The following is a 23612-nucleotide window of genomic DNA, read 5'->3' as shown; positions in this document are numbered from 1 at the left end:
GCGCCCTCCGCGACCCCAAAAGGGAATAAGTGGTAGAAAATGGATGGATGGAGATTTTTGAATATGATGAATTGATCAAAATCGTGATTCGGATGTGAATATATATAATATTTTGTCTCAGTCTTTTTTGCCACTTGTGCCAGCTTTTTAAAAAACGTGTTACAGACATCAAAATTCCAAATGAGCTAATAGTTGCAAAAAATAACAACTTTTTCCAGTATGGGGGTGAGGATTACATTTGACACCATTCTTTTATTTTCACAATGTATTATTTGGTTTAAAAATTTTATAATATGGAATATAATATACATATATAAAATATATAAAAGTATTTGAATAATATGCAATAATACAAATAATAATAATAATATATAAATAATAAAATAATAATAATGAAACTTAAAAAAAAAAAGGTTACAGTTTAGTAAAGCGCCTTTTGTTTTTGTCCAGGGTGTACACCACCTTCCGCCCGATTGTAGCTGAGAGAGTCACCAGTGACCCCAAAAGGGAATAAGCGGTAGGAAATGGATGGATGGAGATTTTTAAATATAATGAATTGATTTAGACTGGAGGTGAAACCAAATCGTGATTCGGATGTGAATATATATTTTTTTTGTCTCAGTCTTTTTTGCCACTTGTGCCAGCTTTTTTAAAAACGTGTTACAGACATCAAAATTCCAAATGAGCTAATAGTTGCAAAAAATAACCAACTTTACCAGTACGGGGGTGACGATTCCATTTAACACAATTATTTTATTTTCACAATGTATTATTTTGGTTTAAAATGTCTATAATATGGAATATAATATAAATATATAAAAAATACAATAATATATGAATAATATGCACTAATACAAATAATAATAATATATAAATAATATAATAATAATAATGAAACTTAAAAAAAAAAGGTTACAGCTTAGAAAAGCTCATTTTGTTTTTGTCCAGGGTGTACCCCGCCTTCTGCCTGATTGTAGCTGAGATAGGTACCAGCGCCCCCAGTTACCCCAAAAGGGAATAAGGGGTAGAAAATGGATGGATGGAGATTTTTGAATATGATGAATTGATCAAAATCGTGATTCGGATGTGAATATATATAATATTTTGTCTCAGTCTTTTTTGCCACTTGTGCCAGCTTTTTAAAAAACGTGTTACAGACATCAAAATTCCAAATGAGCTAATAGTTGCAAAAAATAACAACTTTTTCCAGTATGGGGGTGAGGATTACATTTGACACAATTCTTTTATTTTCACAATGTATTAATTGGTTTAAACTTTTTATAATATGGAATATAATATACATATATAAAATATATAATAATATTTGAATAATATGCAATAATACAAATAATAATAATAATATATAAATAATAAAATAATAATAATGAAACTTTAAAAAAAAAAGGTTACAGCGCCTTTTGTTTTTGTCCAGGGTGTACACCACCTTCCGCCCGATTGTAGCTGAGAGAGTCACCAGTGACCCCAAAAGGGAATAAGCGGTAGAAAGTGGATGGATGGAGATTTTTAAATATAATGAATTGATTTAGACTGGAGGTGAAACCAAATTGTGATTCGGATGTGAATGCATTTTTTTTTTGTCTAAGTCTTTTTTGCCACTTGTGCCAGCTTTTTTAAAAACGTGTTACAGACATCAAAATTCCAAATGAGCTAAAATTTGCAAAAAATAACAACTTTTTCCAGTACGGGGGTGACGATGCCATTTAACACAATTCTCTTATTTTCACAATGTATTATTTGGTTTAAGATTTTTATAATATGGAATATAATACACATATATAATAATATATGAATAATATGCAATAATACAAATAATAATAATATATAATAATGAATAAATAATATAATAATAATAATGAAACTTAAACAAAAAGGTTAAAGTTTAAAAAAGCTCCTTTTTTTTTTAAATATATATTTTTGAATATGATGAATTGATTTAGACTGAAGGTGAATCGAAATCGTGATTTTTTTTTTTTTTGTCCACCTGCAACACTAAGTGATCGCTGACTTGTGTGGGCTGTACTCACTTTTGTCAGATCCGCTGCCGCTCCTGTTAATGAGAACATTATTCAGGTTATGAAGGCTATAATTAGTCCAAAGTGGACTTGCAGACCGGCATTAAACCACAGAAATATTAAATCAAAAGCTCCTTCTTTTATGACTAAATTGCCCTCAAGCCTTCACACGTCCTGCTGAGGTGCAAAAAAGACACATGCTCGACCTTTCTCGTGTCATAATTATTATTATTATGAGGTAGGAAATGTTCAATTTACTGTGTGAAAGCGTGCTTGGACGTGGTCTCATAGACTAACTTATGTTGGAATGAAGATGGCAACCGTCTGTAGATTTAATGCTGATGAGCATTTGTTTACAAACAGTTAACTGAGCACTTGCCCCACATAATAACTGTCACATATCTCCTACAATCAGGGATGGGTATTGAACCCGGTACTTTTTGAGCACCTACCATGCACCGATTGCCGTAAAATCCACTGGGTTGTGAGTGATGTCACACCCGGTCTTTGCATTTCGGCACTCCAGCAGCACTGAGAGCGGACTCAGACGTACGGTCTCTAAGTCAGGGGAGGGGTGCCCACGCTTTTTTAGCAGGCGAGCTACCTTTTTAAATGACCAAGTCATTATCTACCTCATTAATATTTTATTTGTGTGTATGTATGTATATCTATACCTATATATATATATATATATATATATATATATATATATATATATAAAGTTGTTCCATTGCCTCCTTGTTGTGTTGGCTTGATTACATTCTTGAAGTTGATGCTTTTTAATTTTTGCTTCCTGGTCTACTTTAAACATCTTTTGACCCTGCACGCCTCCTACTTACTTACTTTACTTACTTACTTTACTTACTTACTTTACTTACTTACTTACTTACTTACTTACTTTACCTCACTTACTTACTTACTTACTTACTTACTTACTTACTTACTTTACTTACTTACTTTACTTACTTACTTACTTACTTACTTTACCTTACTTACTTTACTTACTTACTTACTTACTTTACTTACTTACTTTACCTTACTTACTTACTTACGTACTTACTTTACTTACTTACTTACTTTACCTTACTTACTTTACTTACTTACTTACTTACTTACTTACTTACTTACTTACTTACTTACTTACTTACTTTACTTACTTACTTTACCTTACTTACTTTACTTACTTACTTACTTACTTTACTTACTTACTTTACCTTACTTACTTACTTACGTACTTACTTTACTTACTTCCTTACTTTACCTTACTTACTTTACTTACTTACTTACTTACTTACTTACTTACTTTACTTACTTACTTACTTACTTACTTACTTACTTTACCTACTTACTTACTTACTTACTTTACCTACTTACTTACTTTACTTACGTACTTACTTACTTACTTACTTACTTACTTACTTACTTACTTACTTACGTACTTTACTTACCTTACTTACTTACTTACTTACGTATGTACTTACGTACGTATGTACTTACTTACGTATGTACTTACATACTTACTTACTTACTTACTTACTTTACATACTTTACTTACTTATTTACTTTACTTACCTACTTACTTACTTATTTACTTTACTTACCTACTTACTTACTTACTTACTTACTTACTTACTTACTTACGTACTTTACTTACTTACTTACTTACGTACTTACTTACTTTACCTACTTACTTACTTACTTACTTTACTTACTTACTTACATACTTACGTACATACTTACTTACTTACTTTACTTACTTACTTACTTACTTACTTACTTACTTTACTTACTTACTTACTTACTTACTTACTTACTTATGTACATATGTACTTACTTACGTATGTACTTACTTTACTTACTTACTTATTAACTTTCTTACTTACTTACTTACTTGCTTGCTTAAGTACTTACTTTCTTTCTTTCTTTCTTTCTTTTTTTTCTTTCTTTCTTTCTTTCTTTCTTTCGTACTTACTTACTTACTTACTTACTTACATACTTACCTACTTACTTACTTTGCTTACTTACGTATGTACTTACTTTTTTACGTACGTACTTACTTACTGACGTACTTACTTACTTATTTACTTACCTACTCACTTACTAACTTAGTTACTTACTTTCTTTACATACTTACTTATTTACTTACTTACTTACTTACTTACTTACTTATTTACTTACCTACTCACTTACTAACTAAGTTACTTACTTACTTTACATACTTACTTATTTACTTACTTAGTTACTTACTTACTTACTTACTTAATTGCTTGCTTGCTTGCTTACCTACTTTACTTACACACTTACTTACTTACTTACTTACTTTACTTACTTACTTACTGACTTTACTTACCTACTTACTTTACTTACCTACTTACTTACTTACTTATGTACTTACTTACGCTTCTTGTGGATGAATCACTTGACTCTGTCACATAAACTTCCTGCCTGGCGCCGCCGACTTGCAGGAATAAACAAGTGCACGCCATACTTCAGCAAACATTTCCATTTCTGAGAATCCGCCCTGAAGACGAATGGGCGGCCATGTTTTACGAGGCTGCTGACCTGGATACACTTGACTTCCTGCCTCCGAGCATCCATCCTCCGCCGCTCCACTCAGCTTCCATCATGGCTGCGATCGATGCAGGCGTCTCTCAGGAGTGAAAGCGCGTGACGTCGTGCAGACGGCGGGGCGGTCGCAGAATTTGAGCACGTGACCGACACAGCGGAGAAGAAAATAGGAACGCCATTGGAAATCTGCGGGGGGGCAAACCCCCGCCATGGCAGAACAATCCCAATTTGGATCACAGATAGCAAACACATCCCAGCTTTTCTATTCATTTATGTTATGGCCCCCCCAGGAATAAGCGCAAACACACACACACACACACACACACACACACACACACACACACACACACACTCCCTGCAGCAACTATAAAATTGTCCAGCAAAATATCCAATGGTCGATAAAATTGCGGGGCTATAAAATTGTCTATGAACTTGTCTATTAAAATATCTTTGAACATTTATTATTACATTTTCTATTAAATTGTCTATTAAAATATATTTAATAACGTATTGTTACATTGTCTATTAAAATATGTTTTTAAATGTATTACACTGTCTTTTTAAAATATACTTAAAATGTGTTATTAAATCGTTTATTAAATCGTCTATTAAAATATCTTTAAAAATGTATTATTAAATTGTCTTTTAAAATATCTTTAAAATGTATCATTGCATTGTCTATTAAATTGTTTATTAAAATATTTTTAAATGTATTGAACTGTCTTTTAAAATATATTTAAAATGTGTAATTAAATTGTCTATTAAATTGTCTATTAAAATATCGTTAAAAATGTGTTATTAAATCGTTTATTAAATTTTATATTAAAATATCTTTAAAAATGTTTTATTACATTGTCTATTAAATTGTTTATTAAAATATCTTCGAATGTATTATTACATTGTCTATTAAAATATTTTAAAATGTATTAAATTCTCTATTAAAATATATATATATAAAATATATATCTATTAAAATATAAAATTATCTATAAAGTTGTGTTTAAAATTGTCTTTAAAAATGTATATTCAAATTTTCTAGAAAATTCTCTTTAATTTGTCTTTTAAAATAGCTATAAAATGTATTATTAGTGACTATAAAATCATTTATTAAATTGTCTATTAAAATATATTTAATAACGTATTGTTACATTGTTTAAATGTCTATTAAAATATTTTTTAAATGTATTTAACTGTCTTTTAAAATATCTTTAAAATGTGTTATTAAATTGTTTTTAAAATATCTTTAAACATGTATTGTTACATTGTCTATTAAATTATTTATTAAAATATATTCAAATGTATTATTACATTGTCTATTAAAATATTTTAAAATGTATTAAATTGTCTATTAAAATCTATTTAAAATGTATTAAGTTGTCTACTAAATTATCTATTAAAATATATTATTAAATTCTCTATTAAAATATATATAAAATGTATTATTAAATTGTCTATTAAAATATATATAACATGTATTATTGAATTGTCTATTACATTTTCTATTAAAATATATATAAAATGTGTTATTAAATTGTCTATTAATACATCTATAAAATGTATTACTAAATTGTCTATGGATTTTTAAATGTATTAAAGTGTTTATTCAAATATCTAAAAAATGTATTATTAAATTGTCCATTAAAAAATTAATAAAATGTATTATTAAATTGTCTATTACAATATTTTAAAATGTATTAAATTGTCTATTAAGTTAATTTAAAATGTATTATTAATTTGTTTTTTAAATTTTTTATTAAAATATCCATAAAATGTAATTTTTAATTGTCTATTAAAATACCTAAAAAATGTATTATTAAATGTTCTATTAAATTGTCTATTAAAATATCTTTAAAATGCATCAATAAATGGTCTTTAAAATTATCTATAAAATTGTCAGACCATAAAATTGTCTTTAAAAATGTATATTCAAATTTTCTAGAAAATTATCTTTATATTGTCTTTTAAAATAGCTATAAAATGTGTTATTAGTGTCTATAAAATAATTTATTAAATTGTCTATTAAAATATCTTTAATATGTATTAATACAATTTCCATAAAATTGTGTGACTATAACATTGTCTTTAAAAATGTATTTTAAAGATTTCTCTACAATTGTTTTTAAAATTGACTGACTATACAATTGTCTGTAAAATTGTATATTTAAATGTCTATAAATTACCTTTAAAATTAACTGACTATAAAATGTGTCTTTAAAATTGCGGGTCTATACATTTCTCTATTAAATTGTCTATTAAAATATCACTTGAACCGTTTCATATTGAAAAACCAAAATAAATAAACCCAATATATAATAATACATTCAAATTGATCATTGGCACTGACTGAGAGCACAAAAAATGTATCCTGCAAAACAAAACTGAACAATTTGTGCTGATTTATTTCAATTTAAATTGAGGAAGTAAGTATTAATGTTATTTACAATGGCTAACATCATTTCGAAATGCTTTTTTTGAACTTTCGAACTGCCTCACAAAACTGTTTACGCTCCCTGGTTTAGTTACCATGACGACTCATTAGTTTCACCTGCCCCATGTGTTTGGATCACGCACCTGCTTTAATCAGAGACTATTATTTAAGTGTGTCTTCAAAATTGCGGCACTATAAAATTGTCTTTTAAGTTGTCTATTAAAATATCTACAAAATATAATACTAAATTGTCTATTAAATTATGTATAAAATGTATTGTTAATTTGTTATTTAAATTATCTTTAAATCGTCTATTAAAATAGCTATAAAATGCATTATTAATGTCTATAAAATTGTTTATTAAATTGTCTATTAAAATATCTTTAAAATGTATTAATGAATTGTCCATAAAATTGTGTGACTATAACATTGTCTTTAAAAATGTATTTTAAAGATTTCTCTAAAATTGTTTTTATTATTGCCTGACTTTACAATTGTCTGTAAAATTTTATATCAACATGTCTATAAATTGTCTTTAAAAGTAACTAATTATAAAAGGTGTCTTTAAAATTGCGGGACTATAAAATTGTCTAATAAATTGTCTATTAAAATATCTATAAAATATTTTTTAAATATATTGTTAAATGTTTTATAAAATTGTCCATTAAAATGTCTTCTAAATGCATTATTAAATTTTCTATAAAATTGTGTGACTATAAAAATTGTATTAAAAATGTATATTAAAATTTTCCCAAAAAATATCTTTAAAGTGTCTATTAAAATAACTATAAATTGTATTATTGAATTGTTTATAAAATTGTCTATTAAAATATATTTAAATGTATTCTAAATTGACTATAAAATTGTCTTAACAATTATTTTAAAGATTTCTCTAAAATTGTCTTTAAAATTGCCAGAAAATACAATTGCTTTTAAAATTATATATTAAAATGTCCATAAAATTGCCTTTAAAAGTAACTGACTATAAAACGTGTCTTCAAAATTCCGGGACTATAAAATGTTCTATTAAATTGTCTATTAAAATATCGCCAAAATATATTACTAAATCATCTATTAAAATATTTATAAAATCTTTTGTTAAATCGTCTTTTAAATTACCTTTAAATCGTCTATTAAAATAGCTATATAATGCAGTATTAATGTCTATAAAATGTTCTATTAAATTGTCTATTAGAATATCTTTAAAATGTATGAATGAATTGTCCATAAAATTGTGTGACTATAACATTGTCTTTAAAAATGTATTTGAATGATTTCTCTAAAATTGTTTTTATTATTGCCTGACTTTACAATTGTCTGTAAAATTTTATATCAAAATGTCTATAAAATGCCTTTAAAACTAACTGACTTTAAAATGTGTCTTTAAAATTGCGAGACTATAAAATTGTCTATTAAAATATATATAAAACATATTACTAAATTGTCTATTAAAATATTTTTTAAATGTATTGTTAAATGTTTTATAAAATTGTCTATTAAAATATCTTCAAAATGCAATAATTGTCTATAAAATTGTGTGACTATAAAATTCTCTTAAAAATGTATATTCAAATTTTCTAGAAAATTATCTTTAAAGTGTCTATTAAAGTAGCTATAAAATGTATTTTTGATTCGTCTATTGAATTGTTTATTATAATATCTTTAAATGTATTCTAAATTTACTATACAATCGTCTTAAAATATTTATTTTAAAGATTTCTCTAAAATTGCCTTTAAAATTGCTAGAAAATACAATTGTCTTTAAAATTATATAAAAGTAACTGACTATAAAATGTGTCTTCAAAATTGCGGGACTATAAAATTGTCTTATAAATTGTCCATCAAAATATCTGCGAAATATAATACTAAATCGTCTATCTTTAAAATGTATTAATAAATTGTCCTTAAATTTGTGTGACTATAACATTGTCTTTAAAAATTTATTTTAAACATTTCTCTAAAATTTGATTTTAAAATTGTCTGACTTTACAATTGTCTGTAAAATGTTATATTAAAAAGTCTATTAATTGCCTTTAAAAGTAACTGACTTTAAAATGTGTTTTTAAAATTGCGGGACTATTAAATGATCTATAAAAATCTATAAAACATATCACTAAATTGTCTATTAAAATATGTTTTAAATGTATTGTTAAATGTTTTATAAAATTGTCTATTAAGATATCTTTAAAATGCATTATTAAATTATCTATAAAATTGTGTGACTATAAAATTGTCTTAAAAATGTATATTCAAATTTTCTAGAAAATTATCTTTAAAGTGTCTATCAAAATAGCTATAAAATGTATTATTGAATTGCCTATTAAATTGGTCATTAAAATATATTTAAATATATTCTAAATTGACTATACAATTGTCTTAAAAATGTGTTTTAAAGATTTCTCTAAAATTGTATTTAAAATTGCCAGAAAATCTTTAAAATTATATATTAAAATGGTCTATAAAATTGCCTTTAAAATGAACTGACAATAAAATGTGTCTTCAAAATTGCGGGACTATAAATTTGTCTATTAAAATATGTATAAAATGTATTGTTAATTTGTCTTTTAAATTATATTTAAATCGTCTATTAAAAAAGCTATAAAATGTATTATTGAATTGTCTATTAAATTGTTTATTAAAATATATTTAAATGTATTCTAAATTGACTATACAATTGTCTTAAAAAAATTATTTTAAAGATTTCTCTAAAATTGTATTTAAAATTGCCAGAAAATCTTTAAAATTATATATTAAAATGGTCTATAAAATTGCCTTTAAAATTAACTGACAATAAAATGTGTTTTCAAAATTGCGGGACTATAAATTTGTCTATTAAAATATGTATAAAATGTATTGTTAGTTCGTCTTTTAAATTTTATTTAAATGTTCTATTAAAATAGCTATAAAATGTATTATTAAATCGGCTCTAAAATGTTCTATTATGGACCGTAGATGTTGAAATCCCTAAATGTCTAACAATTGCCCTTTTTAGAAACGTTTTTAAAAGGTTTAACTGTTGTTTTTTAAGTGTTTCCAAAAAAACAAAACATATTCATGCATGCAAACTGATCAATAACATCATCTCATAGAGGTTTTCTGGAAATTTTTCGGCAGTTTTCACAAAACATAGCTCGTGACCCAGAAACCTGCAAAAAACAAACAAAAAAAAACGTCCTCAGTGGCGGCAATAAAAAAGTGAGATGGTGACACTTCCTGTTAGCTTCGCCTCTTTGTCAAGTCGACGGCTTAAGGGGCCGATCGATGGCGGCTGAAGAAGATGCCACATGCGGCGCAGTAGATCTACGGGATTACATCCTTTATGGCTCCCAGCTAGCGGGAGTCCACTGGCTGGATGGGTGGATGATGATGATGATGATGATGATGATGGTGTGTACTCACCTGCTGCTGACCTCGGACCAGATTACAGGCAGGCCTCCAGAGCCATGTTGTTAATCAGTGTGTTTATTACCAGGATCTTTTTTCAGTGCACAAACACATTCTACACCAGGGGTCACCAACATGGCCTGTTCTAAAAATAGCTCAAATAGCAGCACTTACCAGTGAGCTGCCTCAATTTTTTAAATTATATGTATTTACTAGCAAGCTGGTCTCGCTTTGCTGGACATTTTTAATTCTAAGAGAGACCAAACTCAAATTTAATTTGAAAATCCAAGAAAATATGTCAAAGACTTGGTCTTCACTTGTTTAAATAAATAAATTAATTTTTTTACTTTGCTTCTTATAACTTTCAGAAAGACAATTTTAGAGAAAATTATTTTAGAATTTTTAAAAACATATACCTTTTTTACCTTTTAAATTCATTTCTCTTCTTTCCTGACAATTTAAATCAATGTTCAAGTATTTTTTTTTTTATTGTAAAGAATAATGAATACATTTTAATTTAATTCTTCATTTTAACTTTGTTTTTTTTTCAACTAAGAGTATTTGTGAAATATTTTTTCAATTTTATTATTATTAAAATTCTAAAAAATTACTCTGGCAAATAATTTAAATCTTATTTCAAAGTCTTTTGAATTTCTTTTTTAAAAATTCTGGAAAATCCAGGAGAAATTATGATTTGTCTTTGTAAGAAATATAGCTTGGTCCAATTTGTTATATTTTCTAACAAAGTGCAGATTGGATTTTAACCTATTCAAAACATGTCATCAAAATTCTAAAATGAATCTTAATCAGGAAAAATTACTAATGATGTTCCATAAATTCTTTTTTAAAAATTTTTTCAAAAATATTCGAATTAGCTTGTTTTTCTGTTCATTTTTTTTCGGTTGAATGTTAAATTTTAAAGAGTCCAAATTGAAGGTAAACGATGTTTCAAAATTTTATTTAAATTATTTTTTTTTTTCCTCTTTTAAAGCGTTCAATTAAGTGTGTTTTTTCATTATTGTCTATAAAAAACCTTCCGTAAAAGGAAAAAAAATGTACGACGGAATGACAAACAGAAATATATATATATATATATATTAAAGGTAAATTGAGCAAATTGGCTATTTCTGGCAAATTATTTAAGTGTGTATCAAACTGGTAGCCCTTGGCATTAATCAGTACCCAAGAAGTAGCTCTTGGTTTCAAAAAGGTTGGTGACCCCTGGTCTACACAATGATATTACACATTTTGATACCACACATTTTGCTCATTTAGCAGGCTTTTTTTTTGGGGGGGGGAACAGTGTGCTAAAAGCCTGCAAAATAAGGATGTCCAAAAAAAATTAGATTTTCAGACTAATTATGATTTTTTTTTATCAATTTAAAACAATCAAAAATCGATATAATTTTTTGTATCGATTTTTGGTTTTAATCTTTCTAGTCCGGGCACTCATGTTACAGGCTAAAGAATAACTAAAGACGTCCGGTAGTATCGGACAGCCGATATTATCGCCCGATAAATGCTTCAAATTGTATTTTCGTAAGTTATCGTTATCGGTTTCAAAAAGTATGTGACAGTCTCTTGCTGTCGTGCGGGTTCCCAGGACCATCAAGGAAGGACATTTTGCTCTTGAGCAAGTTTGACTCTTTATTTTGCAATAAAGTTTTTCTGCAGCTCGGATCGCTTTTCAGGTTCTTCTCCGCTGCTCACTCGATCGCTTTTCAGCCGGCCGAGTCGTTGCTGATCTCTGTTGCTCTCGCTTCTCCTGCGCTGCATCTGCTACGGATGCTCCACCTCCTTCTTCCCCGATCCCTCCTTCTTCTCCTCTTTTATACATTGTCAGGAGAAATGTTAATAGTTAAATTCGATTGCGGAGGCGTCGCTCTCGGCACGCCTCGCCTCTCCGCTCCGCCGCATCCTCCACCTCCTTGCCGCCATCTTGGGCAGGGCTGCAGCATTTCCTGCCCCGCCCTCATCCCGTTAGCTCCGCCTCTCCACAAAGTAAAATGTATGACTTCTTAAAACGCCGCTGTACGGAGTGGTACACAGACGTAGGGAGAAGTACAAAGCAGTAATACTTGCCAACCCTCCCCATTTTCCTGGAAGACTCTCGAACTTCAGTATCCTTCCCGAAAAATCTCCCGGGGCAACCATTCTCCCGAATTTCTCCCAGACAACAATATTGGAGGCGTGCCTTAAAAGCACTACCTTTTGCTGTACGGCTTTTCACACACACAAGTGAATGCAACGCATACTTGGTCAACAGCCATACGGGTCACTCTGAGGGTGGGCGTGTAAACAACTTCAAAACTGTCACAAATATGCGCCAAACTTTGAACCCACACCAAACAAGAATGACAAACACATTTTGGGAGAACATCCGCACCGTAACACAACATAAACACAACAGAAGAAACACCCAGAACCCCTTTTGATTGATTGATTGATTGATACTTTTATTAGTAGATTGCAGAGTTTAGTACATATTCCGTACAATTGACCACCAAATGGTAACACCCGAATAAGTTGTTCAACTTGTTTAAGTCGGGGTCCAAGTTAATCAATTCAGCACTAACTCTTTCGGGACGCTACAATACACACACCCCCCAGCCCCCCAACCTCAACCTCCTCATGCTCTCTCAGGGAGAGCATGTCCCAAATTCCAAGCTGCTGTAATGAGGCATGTTAAAAAAAAAATAATGCACTTTGTGACGTCAATAATAAATATGGCAGTGCCATGTTGGCATTTTTTTCTAAAACTTGAGTTGATTTATTTTGGAAAACCTTGTTATATTGTTTAATAAAACCTCACAACAAAATTAGGCATAATAATGTGTTATTTCCACAGCTGTATATATTGGTATCAGTAATTAAGGGTTGGACAATATCGTAATATCGGAAAAAAAAAAAGCCATTATCGGACATCTCTAAGAATAACACAACAAACATCGAAAACAAATACATGAACACACAAAAGAACACACAACATGGAAAAACACAAACAGGGAAACCCACCAAACAGATAAAAAAAACACAAGGAAATTCAAAACAAATAATGTAACACATAACAAACACAGCACAGCAAACAGGTAAACACACAAATAAGTAAACACACACACAGCGAACACAGGAAAACGTGAATATGAAAACCTAAAAAAGAACAGATGGGAACAAAAAACACGGAAAGACACAACAAACAAGGAAACAAACACAGCAAACATAACACACATGGAACAAATAAACATATATATGTATGTATGTATGTATGTATGTATGTATGTATGTATATATATATATATATATATATATATATATATATATATATATATATATATATATGTATGTATGTATGTATGTATGTATGTATGTATGTATGTATGTATATATATATGTATGTATATATATATGTATATATGTGTGTGTGTATATATATATATATATATATATATATATATATATATATATGTATGTGTGTGTATATATGTATATATATATGTGTGTGTGTGTGTATATATGTATGTGTGTATATATATATATATATATATATGTGTGTGTGTGTATATATGTATGTGTATATATATATATATATATATATGTGTGTGTGTGTATATATATATATATATATATATATATATATATATATACATATATATATATATATATATATATATATATATATATATATATATATATACATATATATATATATATATATATATATATATATATACATACATACATACATACATACACACACATCAGGGAAATCAAACACAGAAACACAACAAACAGAAAAAATACTCACACACATCAAACATGGAAAAAACAACAATATAGACAACACGAAAAACAAACCCAAAAACACACATACATGAAAATACAGAAACGCACTAAACAAATAAGCACACAACAACACAACAAAATAAACATGATATTACAACACAGAAATTGTAAACAAATGTACAGCAAACGCAAAACCACACAGACAAAAAATAAACACTACAGAGAAAACAAAAACAAAAGACACAAAAAACAAAAAAAATGCAGAAACACAAACATGGAAAACAAAACTGTACACACACAAAACTAAAAACAAACACAACAACCACGGAAACAACACAACATACAACGTAATAGTGATTAAAAACGCGTTTTGTGAAGATCGTGTGGCGCCACCTATATGTTGTGTTGAAAATGTGGCGTAAAATATGGTGACACAAATCAATCAAAGTTGTGTTTCCAGATTGTGGCCATTGATTTATGGAAAATATGTTTGTTGTTAATCTCACACACACACACTTGTGTTGTGTCAATTTAACACACAACATTTACTGTGGATGTTTATTAGATTGTGTCAATCTCAATTCTGACACACAATGTTAGTCAACATGACTACACAAACGTTTCATGAAAGTGTTCATGATTTGTGTTATTGCTTCATGATTGTCGATACTATATGTATCATTTCAACAATACACAATCTATGTATGATAAATACACAATTTGTGTGACATTTCAACAATACACAATCTATGTATGATAAATACACAATTTGTGTATAATTGTAACAATACGCAATCTATGTATGATAAATACACAATCTGTGTGTGATGAATACACAATGTATGTATCATTTTAGCAATACACAATCAATTTATGATTAATACACGGTCTCTGTATGATAAATACATAATCCATGTAACATTTCTACAATACACAATATGCAAATTATAAATACACAATCTACGTATCATTTAGACAATAGGCTATATTTGTTTAAAAAAATACACAATATGTATGATAAATATAAAATCTATGTATCATTTCAACAATACTCAATCTATGTATGATAAATACACAATATATGCATGATAAAAACACAATATGTGTGTGACGAATACAATATCCATGTATCATTTCAGCAATACACAATCAATGTATGATAAATACATAATCCATGTAACATTTCTACAATACACTATATGCAAATTATAAATACACAATCAAAATATCATTTAGACAATAGGCAATATTTGTATCAAAAAATACACAGTGTATGATAAATATAAAATATATGTATCTTTTCAACAATACACAATCTATGTATGATAAACACACAATTTGTATATCATTTCAACAATACACAACCTATATATGATGAATGCACATTTTGTGTATAATTGTAACAATACGCAATCTATGTATGATAAATACACAATCTGTGTGTGATGAATACACAATGAATGTATCATTTCAGCAATACACAATCAATGTATGATAAATACATAATCTATGTAACAGTTCTACAATACACAATATGCAAATTATAAATACACAATTTACATATCATTTAGACAATAAGCAATAATTGTATCAAAAAAATACACAATGTGTATGATAAATATAAAATCTATGTATCATTTCAACAATACTCAATCTATGTATTTTAAATACACAATATATGCATGATAAATACACCATTTCTGTATCATTTCAACAATACACAATCAATGTATGATAAATACACAATTTGTATATCATTTCAACAATAAACAACCTATGTATGATGAACACACAATTCGTGTATAATTGTAACAATACGCAATCTATGTATGATAAATACACAATCTGTGTGTGATGAATACACAATGAATGTATCATTTCAGCAATACACAATCAATGTATGATAAATACATAATCTATGTAACAGTTCTACAATACACAATATGCAAATTATAAATACACAATTTACATATCATTTAGACAATAAGCAATATTTGTATCAAAAAAATACACAATGTGTATGATAAATATAAAATCTATGTATCATTTCAACAATACTCAATCTATGTATTTTAAATACACAATATATGCATGATACATACACCATTTCTGTATCATTTCAACAATACACAATCAATGTATGATAAATACACAATTTGTATATCATTTCAACAATAAACAACCTATGTATGATGAACACACAATTCGTGTATAATTGTAACAATACGCAATCTATGTATGATAAATACACAATCTGTGTGTGATGAATACACAATGAATGTATCATTTCAGCAATACACAATCAATGTATGATAAATACATAATCTATGTAACAGTTCTACAATACACAATATGCAAATTATAAATACACAATTTACATATCATTTAGACAATAAGCAATATTTGTATCAAAAAAATACACAATGTGTATGATAAATATAAAATCTATGTATCATTTCAACAATACTCAATCTATGTATTTTAAATACACAATATATGCATGATAAATACACCATTTCTGTATCATTTCAACAATACACAATCAATGTATGATAAATACACAATTTGTATATCATTTCAACAATAAACAACCTATGTATGATGAACACACAATTCGTGTATAATTGTAACAATACGCAATCTATGTATGATAAATACACAATCTGTGTGTGATGAATACACAATGAATGTATCATTTCAGCAATACACAATCAATTTATGATAAATACATAATCCATGTAACATTTCTACAATACACTATATGCAAATTATAAATACACAATCGACGTATCATTTAGACAATAGGCAATATTTGTATCAAAAAATACACTATGTATGATAAATACAAAATATATGTATCATTTCAACAATACACATTCTATGTATGATAAATACACAATTTGTATAATTTCAACAATACACAATAAATATATATATATATATATATATAGTATATGTATGTGTATATATGTATGTATGTATATATGTATATTTATATATAATTTCAGCAAAACACAATCAATGTATGATAAATACATAATCCACGTAACATTTCTACAATACACACTATGCAAATTATAAATACACAATCTATGTATCATTTAGACAAAAGGCAATATTTGTATCAAAAAATACACAAGATATATGAAAATGTATGTATCATTTAAACAATACACAATCTTTGCATCATTTATACAACATCTCTATTATTCCCTCTGGATGTATCACAAGGCCCCCCAAAAATGTATTCCTAAATATACAATCTTCCGTGACTTATTTCAAGCAAGAAAAAATGTTTTTTACATGTTGATGTCGGTAGAAAAAAAAAAGGACACAAAAAACAATCTGTTGAACAAAGTCTAATATTTACATCTTGCAGCCTCATTTCAAGCTCCCCTGCTTCTCTCAACTATCACACTTAATCTTTTTCAACATCTACGTACACTTTCTCCTTTTCTTCCTGTCACACACACATATATATATATATATATATATATATATATATATATATATATATATATATATATATATATATATATATATATATATAATCGTCTTAACAATACATGCTGGTCATAGATCATGTAATTGACAGGAGTCTCTGCTGTGTTTAAATACTAACTTCTTACAACCCACTGATGTAGAATGTTGTAATTGTGTGTTTGTTTGAAATAAACCAACACTATAATCAGAAGTTGATATTGTAAATGATTGTGTGTGTTGTGCAGTGTCACTCCAGGCCTGGAGGTGGCAGTAAAGTGCAGTACAAACACAGAATCGACATGTTTGCTAACTTGTAGTAATAACTGACTTGGAAACACAACAAACACAGAAACATAGAAAAAAAATGAAACGCACAAACACAAAAACCAACACAAAAACAAACAAACAACAAACAACGGAAACACATTAACATGAAAACATAAAATACACAACACCTTTGAAAGCAAACTCGGACACACAATAAACACATAAACATAAATACAGAAAAATCAATCGCCGGGCACAAACACTGAAAATAGGTACACACAACATGCACAGATATGCACAAAAAACAGAAAGCCACAACATACACTAAAACCTACGACATACACAGAAACACACACCATGTATGAACAATTATACCAAACACAAATTAAACACAACTTAAACACAAAAAAGCACTCACCATGTTTAAACAAGTATACCAAACATGGAAACACACAACAAACACGGAAACACGCAACACAGATGCAAACACACAGCATACATGAATATACACCATATATGTAAACCCACAACATACACAAACACACACATGTATGTAAACACACACCATATATGCAAGCACACCATATATGTAAACACACAAAATACATGAACACACACATAATTCATGTAAACACACACCATACATGCAAACACACCATATATGTAAACACACAAAATACATGAACACACACATCATTCATGTAAACACACACCATACATGTAAACACACCATATATGTAAACACACAAAATACATGAACACACACAACATTCATGTAAACACACACCATACATGCAAACACACCATATATGTAAACACACAAAATACATGAACACACACAACATTCATGTAAACACACACCATACACTTTAACACACACACACCCTATATGTAAACACACAACATGCATGAACACACACAGCATATATGTAAACACATAACATAAATAGAAACACACAACATACATGTAAACATACACCATATATGAAAACACACAACATTAATGTAAACATACAACAGATATGTAAACACACAACAAACATGAACACACACCACATATATGTAAACACACAACACAAATAGAAACATACAACATACATACAAACACACACCATACATGAAAACACACATACATGGAGACACACACTATGCATGAACACACACAGCATATATGTAAACAAACAAAACATCAATAGAAAAACACAACATACACGTAAACACACACCATACATTAAAACACACAATATAAATATAAAAAACAACATACATGTAAACACACCATATATGACAATACACAACATGTATGTAAACACACAACATGCATGTAAACACACACCATGAATACAACCAACACAAAACACAGATGGAAACACACAGCATAAATACAAACACACGAAAATGATCGAAACACACGACATAAATACAAACACACAACAAAGATGGAAACACAACATGAATACAAACACACAACATAGATGGAAATACACAAGAATACAGACACACAACAAAATGGAACCACATTACATGAATACAAACACACAACATAGATGGAAACACATAACATGAATACAAACACACAACACATTTAGAAACACAAAACATAAATAGAAACACACAAAATAGATGGAAACACACAACATGAATACAAACACACAACAAAGATGGAAACACACAACATTAATACAAACACACAACAAAGATTGAAACACACAACATGAATACAAACACACAACAAAGATAGAAACACACAACAAAGATGGAAACACACAACATGAATACAAACACACAACAAAGATGGAAACACACAACATGAATACAAACACACAACAAAGATGGAAACATACAACATGAATACAAACACACAACAAAGATGGAAACACACAACATCACACTGAGACATCACAGGGAATAAAAACATGTGTCAAGTGTGTTGTCAGGTTTAAAAGTCATGTGATTGTAGCTACTGTACTTCACTGTGTGTGTGTGTGAGTGTGTGTGTGTGTGTGTGTGTGTGTGTGTGTGTGTGTGTGTGTGTGTGTGACGGGGGTGACCTTCACCTCTGCTGGCAGCCATTTATCTTTTATTCATGTTGCCATTTGCCAGCGCAGGCAGCTTGTCTGTCACATGACTTGTCACATGACTCCTGTCACATGACTCTTGTCACTTGTCTCTTGTCACATGACTTGTCACATGACTCTTGTCGTTTGTCTCTTGTCACTTGTCTCTTGTCACATGACTCTTGTCACTTGTCTATGGTCACATGACTCTTGTCACATGACTCTTGTCACGTGTCTCTTGTCACGTGTCTCTTGTCACATGACTCTTGTCACATGACTCTTGTCACATGACTCTTGTCCCATGACTCTTGTCACTTGTCTCTTGTCACATGACTCTTGTCACATGACTCTTGTCACTTGTCTCTTGTCATATGACTCTTGTCACATGACTCTTGTCATATGACTCTTGTCACATGACTCTTGTCACATGACTCTTGTCACTTGTCTCTTGTCACATGACTCTTGTCACATGTCTCTTGTCACTTGTCTCCTGTCACATGACTCTTGTCACATGACTCTTGTCACTTGTCTCTTGTCACTTGTCTCTTGTCACATGACTCTTGTCACTTGTCTCTTGTCACATGACTCTTGTCACTTGTCTCTTGTCACATGACCTTTGTCACTTGCCTCTTGTCACATGACTCTCTTCACTTGTCTCTTATCACTTGTCACTTGTCACTTGTCTCTTGTCACATGACTCTTGTCACTTGTCTCTTGTCACTTGTCTCCTGTCACTTGTCTCTTGTCACATGACTCTTGTCACTTGTCTCTTGTCACATGACTCTTGTCACTTGTCTCTTGTCACATGACCTTTGTCACTTGTCTCTTGTCACACGACTCTTGTCACTTGTCTCTTGTCTCTTGTCACTTGTCTTTTGTCATATGACTCTCATCACTTGTCTCTTGTCACATGACTCTTGTCACATGACTCCTGTCACATGACTCCTGTCACATGACTCTTGTCTCTTGTCACATGACTCTTGTCACTTGTCTCTTGTCACATGACTTGTCACATGACTCTTGTCGTTTGTCTCTTGTCACTTGTCTCTTGTCACATGACTCTTGTCACATGACTCTTGTCACTTGTCTATGGTCACATGACTCTTGTCACATGACTCTTGTCACGTGTCTCTTGTCACGTGTCTCTTGTCACATGACTCTTGTCACATGACTCTTGTCACATGACTCTTGTCACATGACTCTTGTCCCATGACTCTTGTCCCATGACTCTTGTCACTTGTCTCTTGTCACATGACTCTTGTCACTTGTCTCTTGTCATATGACTCTTGTCACATGACTCTTGTCATATGACTCTTGTCACATGACTCTTGTCACATGACTCTTGTCACTTGTCTCTTGTCACATGACTCTTGTCACATGTCCCTTGTCACTTGTCTCCAGTCACATGACTCTTGTCACATGACTCTTGTCACTTGTCTCTTGTCACTTGTCTCTTGTCACATGACTCTTGTCACTTGTCTCTTGTCACATGACTCTTGTCACTTGTCTCTTGTCACATGACCTTTGTCACTTGCCTCTTGTCACATGACTCTCTTCACTTGTCTCTTATCACTTGTCTCTTGTCACTTGTCTCTTGTCACATGACTCTTGTCACTTGTCTCTTGTCACTTGTCTCCTGTCACATGACTCTTGTCACATGACTCTTGTCACTTGTTTCTTGTCACTTGTCTCTTGTCACATGACTCTTGTCACTTGTCTCTTGTCACATGACTCTTGTCACTTGTCTCTTGTCACATGACCTTTGTCACTTGTCTCTTGTCACACGACTCTTGTCACTTGTCTCTTGTCACTTGTCTTTTGTCATATGACTCTCATCACTTGTCTCTTGTCACATGACTCCTGTCACATGACTCTTGTCGCTTGTCACATGACTCTTGTCACTTGTCTCTTGTCACATGACTTTTGTCACTTGTCTCCTGTCACTTGTCTCTTGCCACATGACTCTTGACACTTGTCTCTTGTCACTTGTCTCTAGTCACTTGTCACATGACACTTGTCTCTTGTCACTTGTCTCTTGTCACATGTCTCTTGTCACTTGTATCTTGTCACAAGGCTCCTGTCACTTGACCGTTGTAACATGACTTTGGTCACATGACTCTGGTCACAAGACCCTGGTCACAAGACTCCTGTCTCATGACCTGTCACATTTCCCCCCCAAAAATTGAATGTGGATTCGTCAGACCACAGAACACCTTTCCAATTTGCATCAGTCCAATCCATCCACCTTAGATGAGCTCGGGCCCAGCAGAGCGTTTCTGGGTGTTGTTGATAAATGGCTGTGGCTTTGCAAAGTTGAGTTTTAACTTGCTCTTACAGATGTAGGGACCAATTGTAGTTACTGTCTGAGGCTTTCTGAAGTTTTCCTAAGCCCATTTGGTGATATCCTTTACACATTGATGTCACTTTATGACGCTGCACCGCCGATGGCTCACGTGCGGTGATTTCTCCAGATTTTCCGAACCTCTTGATGATATTACGGAGCGTGTCAGGTTTGTCACTGACAGTTTGGTTATGTTTGGGTTGTTCTTCTGTTTTTATTTCCTGTTAGCGCTCTTATTTTGGTTCCTTTTCCTGCGCGTCTCCCTGAGCGCTTGTTTCTCTCACCTGTCCCTGATTGGCAGTCTGGCACACCTACTCGCAATTGCCAATCAGGCCACTAGTTATACCTGCCTCTCCCTCCAGTCAGGGCTGGAGTATGGTAGCTGAAAGCTGGTTCCAGTTTTCCTGTTTGCTGGTTCCTGTTCCCTGTTTCCAGTTTGGCTGTTCCTGGTTCCCCGGTTTGTGTTTTTCCCTAATTGTGGACATGAAATCATATTTTCTTGCCTCCAGCCTGCAGTCTCTGCAACTTGGGGTTTGTCAACACCGCGTTTACGGGTGTTGTTGATAAATGGCTTCTGCTTTGCATAATAGAGTTTTAACCTGCACTTACAGATGTAGCGACCAACTGTAGTTGCTGACAGTGGTTTTCTGAAGTTTTCCTGAGCCCGTGTGGTGATATCCTTTACACACCGATGTCGGGTTTTTTTAACGCAGTACCGCCTGAGGGATCCACATTCCGTAATAACATGGCTTACGTGCGATGATTTCTCCAGATTCTCTGAACCCTTTGATGATATTACGGAGCGTAGATGGTGAAATCCCTAAATTCCTTGCAATGGCTGGTTAAGAAATGTTGTTCTTAAACAATTTTCTCAGGCGTTTGTTGACAAAGTGGTGACCCCTCACCCCGTCCTTGTTTGTGAACGACTGAGCATTTCATGGAAGCTGCTTCCCAATTAGTTGTGATCCGCTTCCCGGATCGCATTGTTATTTTGTTTTTTGAGTCCTATTGTGTTTTCTGATTGTTTTGGACTCTTCCTTATTCATCTTATTTGTTCCACCTGCTACTCTCGGTTGACGCGCACCTATGTTTTATGATTACCGCCCAGTATTCAAGCCTGCCTTTTCCGTCCACTCGTTCTCTCCTCGTAGTTTGTGTTACACGCAATTTGTGTTCGCACAACTGTGACGTCCTTGATCCTCGACTCGGTAATCCCACGCCTTGGTTCCTCTAGCTCCCACGCTAGTAGTTTTGTTTTGCCTTTCCTG

At 30.9% G+C, this 23612-nt stretch overlaps 1 protein-coding gene across 4 annotated transcripts in view; it reads left to right on the top strand.

The window, feature by feature from the left end:
- Nucleotides 1-23612, top strand: part of fstl5 (follistatin-like 5) — a 465215-nt gene that overhangs the window by 189822 nt on the left and 251781 nt on the right. The window lies entirely within an intron of this gene.

This window comes from Nerophis ophidion, linkage group LG29, assembly GCF_033978795.1.
Source record: "Nerophis ophidion isolate RoL-2023_Sa linkage group LG29, RoL_Noph_v1.0, whole genome shotgun sequence".
NCBI lineage: Eukaryota > Metazoa > Chordata > Actinopteri > Syngnathiformes > Syngnathidae > Nerophis > Nerophis ophidion.
This window is presented reverse-complemented; position numbering and strand designations above follow the sequence as displayed.